The sequence below is a fragment of the Vigna umbellata genome, chromosome 7, assembly GCF_029865625.1.
Source record: "Vigna umbellata cultivar VRB3 chromosome 7, Vumbellata_1.0, whole genome shotgun sequence".
Classification (NCBI taxonomy): Eukaryota; Viridiplantae; Streptophyta; class Magnoliopsida; order Fabales; family Fabaceae; genus Vigna; species Vigna umbellata.
Window position 1 is genome coordinate 12,178,470 of NC_142171.1, and position 7,048 is coordinate 12,185,517.

Sequence of the window (7,048 nt, forward strand, 5' to 3'; positions counted from 1 at the left end):
TAATTAAGCCCTCGAGAAATATATTTTCTATTCTAACCTCAACAAAAACTTACATGGAAGGTTGCACTAGCATGACTAAAGCAAGAAAAAAAAAGGATTATAAGAAACACATTTCTTGATTAGGTGGAATTGGGTACATGAAATAAAAAGGGTTGTGCTCCAATACCAAATGTCTCACATAGGTGCCATAGATATAAGTCTATCTCAAGTTTTTCTCTAAGTTTTTATTAGTCTTCGTCTAATCTATTTAGTGGATACTCAAATACAATATGATGACCATCTCACATCATAAGTCAACTTTATTGGGTTAAGTAACAAGTCCAAATTCAAAGAAAATATTGAAAATAATGTTAGCTCTAGAAAGAGACAGTTGAATAGAGTTTAAAAATGTTTCTGAAGATTTTTGTGTGAGAATTGCCAATAGATAGTCTACGGATGATAGTCTAGCTCTAAAAGATTCGCAAACATGTGAAATATATGAAAGATAGTCAAGGCAAGTACAAGTGTAATAGACAAAATAATGAGACATTTGATTTTTATACTAGCTCACCCTAACTTTATTTTGCCTAGTTGTCTATTTCTCCTTTACAAACTATAAAGGATTCCACTAATTATATAATGATTACAAGTATTCTTTATTATACTAGCTCACCCTAACTTTATTTTGCCTAGTTGTCTATTTCTCCTTTACAAACTATAAAGGATTCCACTAATTATATAATGATTACAAGTATTCTTTATTATTTCTAGTTCAGAATGAGTACACAAACCAACTCCTTATTATCTGCTTTTTATTTGGGTATATATATATATAGGATATACAAAAAATAAGTACACAATGTCTTTTAATGTCACTATTGTGCTTTATATTGATGTATATATATAGGATACAAAAAGAGGCAAGACACTTGCCTAAAAACCTAACCCTAAAGTTGGGTACACACAAAGGATATATTAAAAAAATAACATTGCATTTCAACATCACAATGATAATCTTCATAATACAATGTTTTTTGGTCTTAGTCTCATATGGCTAAACCATCTTAGGCACAATTAAATCATCCTTCATCATAGGAACTATTGACTATTTGTCTTTACACATTCATTCATAGGCTTATCTTTTCATTGCACTTCCACTCATACTCGGCAATGATCAGATCACATACTTATAACACTTTGTAATGTTCATGCTTTCATTTCACCTCCCTACATTTAGTACCACAAAGCACTGTGCCTCTATTAGTTGCAATAAAGTTTTCTGATGAGAATCTAGAGGGGTGAATTCGTTTGTTTACCAATCTATCTAGGTTGAAATGGTAATAAGCACAAAATTTGAGCAGAATTAGTTTTTTTTTTAAAATTTTGGTGAAGAAAAGGAAAAAGGTGAATATGAAAGGAGGAAGCAAGAAATCACTCTTTTCAAGGGAGACAACACACAAAGGTTGGGAAAATCCTTTAATAGAGCTAAAGGATTCTTGAGTCACTCAAAAACTTAGGAGAATCACTATTACTAAGATAAAAGAGATAAAACTATGATATTTTTTTAATAAAAATCAATTCATATTCATTTGATCAAAATGGTTCAGCTTATATAAAAGCTTAAACCATCAAAATTACAAAAAACCATTAAGTCAACTTGGCCTTTATTACAACTTGAAATAAAATCAAAAAAATAAAGCCCATTTAATTGATTAACCCAAAACATAATTTGGTCAACCAATTTTACAAAGGATTCGACCATTATTTAAAGAAACTAATTACTTAAAAACTACAACAAAGTGGCACATCACCATCATTGGTTGGATTCACATCATACCCTCCCTTTTTGAGAAGATTCGTCCCAAATCCTAAAGATTTATTTTTCTACTAGTTTTAATAAAAGTTTATTATGTCCATGTAAAGGACTTTATTTCTCAACAACTTGAAACTAATTCCCGTCCTCCATGAACAAATACAACTTGAATAAATTTTGATTTGTTCCTTTCTAATGGTTGCAATCTGTGTAGCTCCTCTCATGCCAACACCCTTTCACCTTCTTATTTAACAACAAATAAATGTCTAGTGTATCATTATCCTCCAAATTTTGTTTTTCATCAGCGGACCGAATACATAATTGTTAAAATAGAATGGCTCAATTTCTCACACCAAAAAGGGGGTGAATTGGTGAAGTATAAAATTTAAAACTTTCAAAATCTTTTTCACCAAAAGAGATGCCTTTATACTTTTCTTGAAACGCAAGTTAAAAGATTTTCAATGTAGCGGAAATTTAATCGAATGCGTAAAAAGTATAATCGATTGAATATAACAGAGTAGGGATAAGAAAGATCAAATGTTGAGTTTTTATATTGGTTAGGCCAAGCCTACATCCAGTGTCCTTCCAACCACAGGAAGTCAATGCACTATAATGATCAAGGTTTTTATAGAGACCTCACATAAAAAATATAAAACACCTCTCTAAACCTCTAATCAAAATACAGCCAGTATACAAACAGACTAGCAGCAAGAATCCCCTCTCCTGTAGTCCAGCCCCTTTGAGGCACCCTTAAAGTCAAGAACGCAACACTTTCTTCTTCCTATAATCACAACAGGGAACTCAACCCAATATTTAGCATATTGTAGAACCTGATCTTGCAGTAGACATCCAAATGTGCAGATAGATCAGACATTTAAAACTCATTAATCTTGCTCTTCAAGAAATCACACCTAGTTGATCACCACGGTCAAACTAGTTTCTTGGAGCTTTTTCTCTTTTTGTAAGCTTTGCACTTTTCTACAAAAGAATATGAAAATGTTAGAATCACAAAGTCCCTTACAGAAATCAAATTTGCGTCAACATATAGATGAACTAGTATCAGACGCAACATAATCGACTTTTCTACTAATGCAGTCGAATACACCAATTCAGTTATAACAAATAGTTGCAGTCAAATCACTTAATTGAATTCACCATTAGTGCCGTCGAATTGCATTTAATGTTTGGTAAACATATTTAAAAATATAGTCGTTGTAACAGTTATATCAAGCATTAAAAGATTTCAAAACAGTAACAAACTTAATCGAATACATTTCGCATGCAACCGATTATGCAACAGTGTTATGCAAAGTTTTGAAAACTTTTCTCTTTAAAAAACTCTCATAGCACACTTTAAAAAGTTTGCGCAAATATGATAACGGTTGAAAAACCGTTATTTTAATACTTAATTTTGATATTAAAAACAACCTTTATAACTTATAAACTAGCTTGAAATCATGCTTTTGCTTAAGTTTTGGAAATAGGAGAGTTGGATGGGTTTTATGCTTGGTTTTCCTTGTTTTGGCAGGAATTAAGATGAATTAGACGAAAGAAGTTGAAGTAGTAAGGAGTTGGACTCAGGAAAGGAAGTGAAAGTGCACAAAAGAAGAGTCACAGTCACCGCTCAGCGCAACTTTTTTACGGCTCAGCGGCGTTCTGAAGTACCACAATCACCGTTGAGGGCCAAAAATACAACTGAGCGTCATTCTGAAGAAGCGCACTTACCGATGAGCGCCAAAAGTGTCGTTGAGCGTCATTTAATTGGGCTTGGGCCTATTTTATGTAAATTTTAATTAATTATATAAGGATTTAGTCGACCTAGGGTTAGTATCTTTGGACAGAAAGAGGCGGAATCATACTTTCTTCACCCGTTGGAGGCAGATTTTGGATGCAGAAGCTCCTTTCTTCAAATTCTAGGGTTCTATCTTTCATTTTTTCATTGTTTTTCATCTAGTTTCACCATGACTATGGTGAACTAAACCTCCATTGTTGTTGGGGAACCGATGTAATCCTTTGAAACTCTCATGTATTGAATTGATTCTTGATTTTATATGCTTTGCTTCATTAATTGTTAGGGTTTTTCTTTTATACTCTATGCATGCTTTGTTTAACTCATTCAATTGCATTATCATTGATGTTATTTATATGGACACATATAGATACATCTAGAACTAAGGAAATTCTCCCAATAGCAATATTACCTAGACATAGGGATAGGAGCATTGGTTGCCTTTAAGCTTCTGTGCGAATTTAATGCATGAATAATTGCTAGGGAGACAAGACATTGTAAACTAGTGATTAGGAGTAGGCTTTATTCACCGAGACATCGGGTTTAAGGTAAATTAGAAAGTGGCATTAACATTAATGAAGAAAGATGAATTCATGAATACATGAGAGGGAATAGGATAAATCGGAAACCCCAACAACATCATCATTCCATTTTTTACATCAATCTCGTTTTCTTCTTTCAATCCAATTGATCAAAAACTTGCATTCATGTTTATTTTACGCAATTCAAACACAATGATTTTGTTCACAAGTCTAATTTAGTCAAGAAATCACATAATTGTCTAGGCCATGAGTCCTTTGGGAAACGATACTTTGTCTTACCATTTTATTATTACTTCATATGATTCGGTACACTTGGCGAGTGTTAACAAAATATACGAGTTTTAATCGATTCATCCCATAATGTAATCGATTTCAAACTGTTGTTTTGCCAATAATTTTAATGTTCAACATTAGTGCTTGTGGTTTTTCATCCAAAAACATGTGTCATGCATTCATGTATAAAATCACATATAATTCAGTGAAATGCAATGAACAACACAACAATCAACACAATCATGTTCTCATATATTCATATAACATGTAAGCCTAGAACATGTAACACATAAAACACATGTGTTATTAAGTATGTGTTGTCATCATCAAAAACTCAGATATTGCTGAGATTGTGGGTTTCGCTAAACTAGTGCTCCCCCTATCAACAATCTCAACAATAATAAAGCACTATGAACAAGCTTATTTTTCAAACAGGGGAGTTGGTTTATTTCATTCACATGCCCATCCTTTTATTCATGTAAAATGACATGACAAATAGTAGAAGAAATATCATTAACAAATAATTTTTCCATGCTCTGTTTCATAAGTTCTTTTTCTTCATTTTCTCTTCTTTCGTTTTCTCTCATTCTTTCTTCACTCTCTGTTGCTTCTTTTTCTATTCTTTCTTTTTCTTTTTTCTCCATTAGCCTATGTTGATCCTTATTGACTTGTCCTAGTATCATAAATTTCAGCTTAATTTTGTTTTCGTCATGCCTTGAATAAAGCGAACGTTCATCAATATTGAATGCTTTAAAATGAAGCCATGACCATCCTAAAAGATTATAAGAGTCCATTAGAGCAATATCACATAATACTTCTTGCACACACTGTCCCAGTGTGAATCTAATCCGGCCTTGATTCGAATAAGAGCTTGTTTGTAGGTGGAGTTTCTCTATCAATCTTTGAGTCACAATATTGTTGGCGCTTCCAGTTTATCTTTCTATTTTTTTATCTTTTTGTCTTTTTATCTTTTTATCTTTTTATCTTTTTTTTTATATTTTTATTTGTTTTTCTTTTTATCTTGTTATTCTTATTTTTATCTTTTCATCTTTTTATCTTTTTACCTTTTTTTTTCTTTTTATCTTTCTATCTTTTTATCTTTCTATCTTTCTATCTTTCCATCTGTCTATCTTTTTATCTTTTTATCTTTTTATCTCTTCATTTTTTTCTCTTTAAATTTTTGTTATCTTTCTATCTTTCTATCTTTTTATCTTTTTATCTTTTTATCTTTATATCTCTTCATCTTTTTATCTTTTTAATTTTTTATCTGTTTGTGCTAATTGGGTGCTATAGTGCAGTGTTCTTTAGTGTTTGCATGATAATATTCGAAAATATGTACTACGAGTACACGATCATCAAGAGAAGAAGGACACAGAAGGTCGCAGGCGCGTGGACGCCCCATTAAGGGCGCTAAGCGTCATCCTTCAAGTGTCATGTTCACCAAGTTCTGTGCGTGAAGTGGTTAAAAATATCAAAGAGAATGAAGTTATTGAGATTGAGGCTCCTTATTCAAGGAGGGTAAAGATGGTGAACAAGAAGATGTTGCAGATAAGTTCGTGTGATGAAAGCAAAAGGAACACCAACATCATAGATGCAGATTGTGCTTAATGGTGTCAGGCTCTTGACGTTAAACAAGCGCTTAATTGGTGGCAACCCAATTTCTGACTTTTTCTTTTAAATTTGATTTTGCTTTGTAGGAATTATAGCATCTATTGATGGATGTTGCTATGATGAGGGTGATGAATGATAGTGTCTACTTATGGATGTTATGTGATTAAGCGTCTACTGATGGATGCTACTAAAGGCGTCTACTGATGGATGCCGATGAAAATGAGAAAGATTAACATCTATTGATAGATGCTGATGAGAAGGATTCACATCTACTAATGGATGCAGGAAGATTCAGATGAGAGAGCATCTACTAATGGATGCTACTGAGACATCTATTGATGGATGTTACTGACAACATCTACTGATGGATGCTGTTGGATCATGATTTTTATGTTTTTGCTTTATTTGAATTTTGTTTTATTTTTATTTTTGCTTATGTACTTGGTTTAATGAGTTGTTTGTAATGGTTTGGTATGATGTGATAAACTGTTGTTTGTGATGAGTAATATTCTTGTGTTTGCTCTCTTGTTCTATGATGCATGTTGAGATAATTATTGATTAGTTCTTAAACATAGATGGTGGTTGCTCATAATTATTTGAAACATATGCATGATGTCAATTGTGATCAATATGCTGGGCAGGATGTTTATCAAATTGTGGAACTTGAATAACCCGTGAGATATTGGACTCTAGAGTTTTTGATTGATTGAATGCTATTACTTTGGAAGCATGATTGATTTTTCCTAATTTTCTATGATTGAACCACTTGCTTGCTTGTTACATATTATCAAGGCCATGTTTTCTTCTCCCTTAAAGCCAATGTTTATAGGTGAACCCAATAAAGATCAATGTTTTCTCTAACCCTGACCTTGAGTTAAGTAGAGTATGTTTTGTGGTAATGGAGAATGGTTAAAGTTTGGGGTAGTGAGAAACCGAAAAGAACTTTGTGAAATTCATTAAAAAGCATTGGGCAAAAACAAAAAGCAAAAGCAAAAAAGCAAAAGAGAAGAAAAGAAAGAAAGAAAAAGGTTACGCTCAATG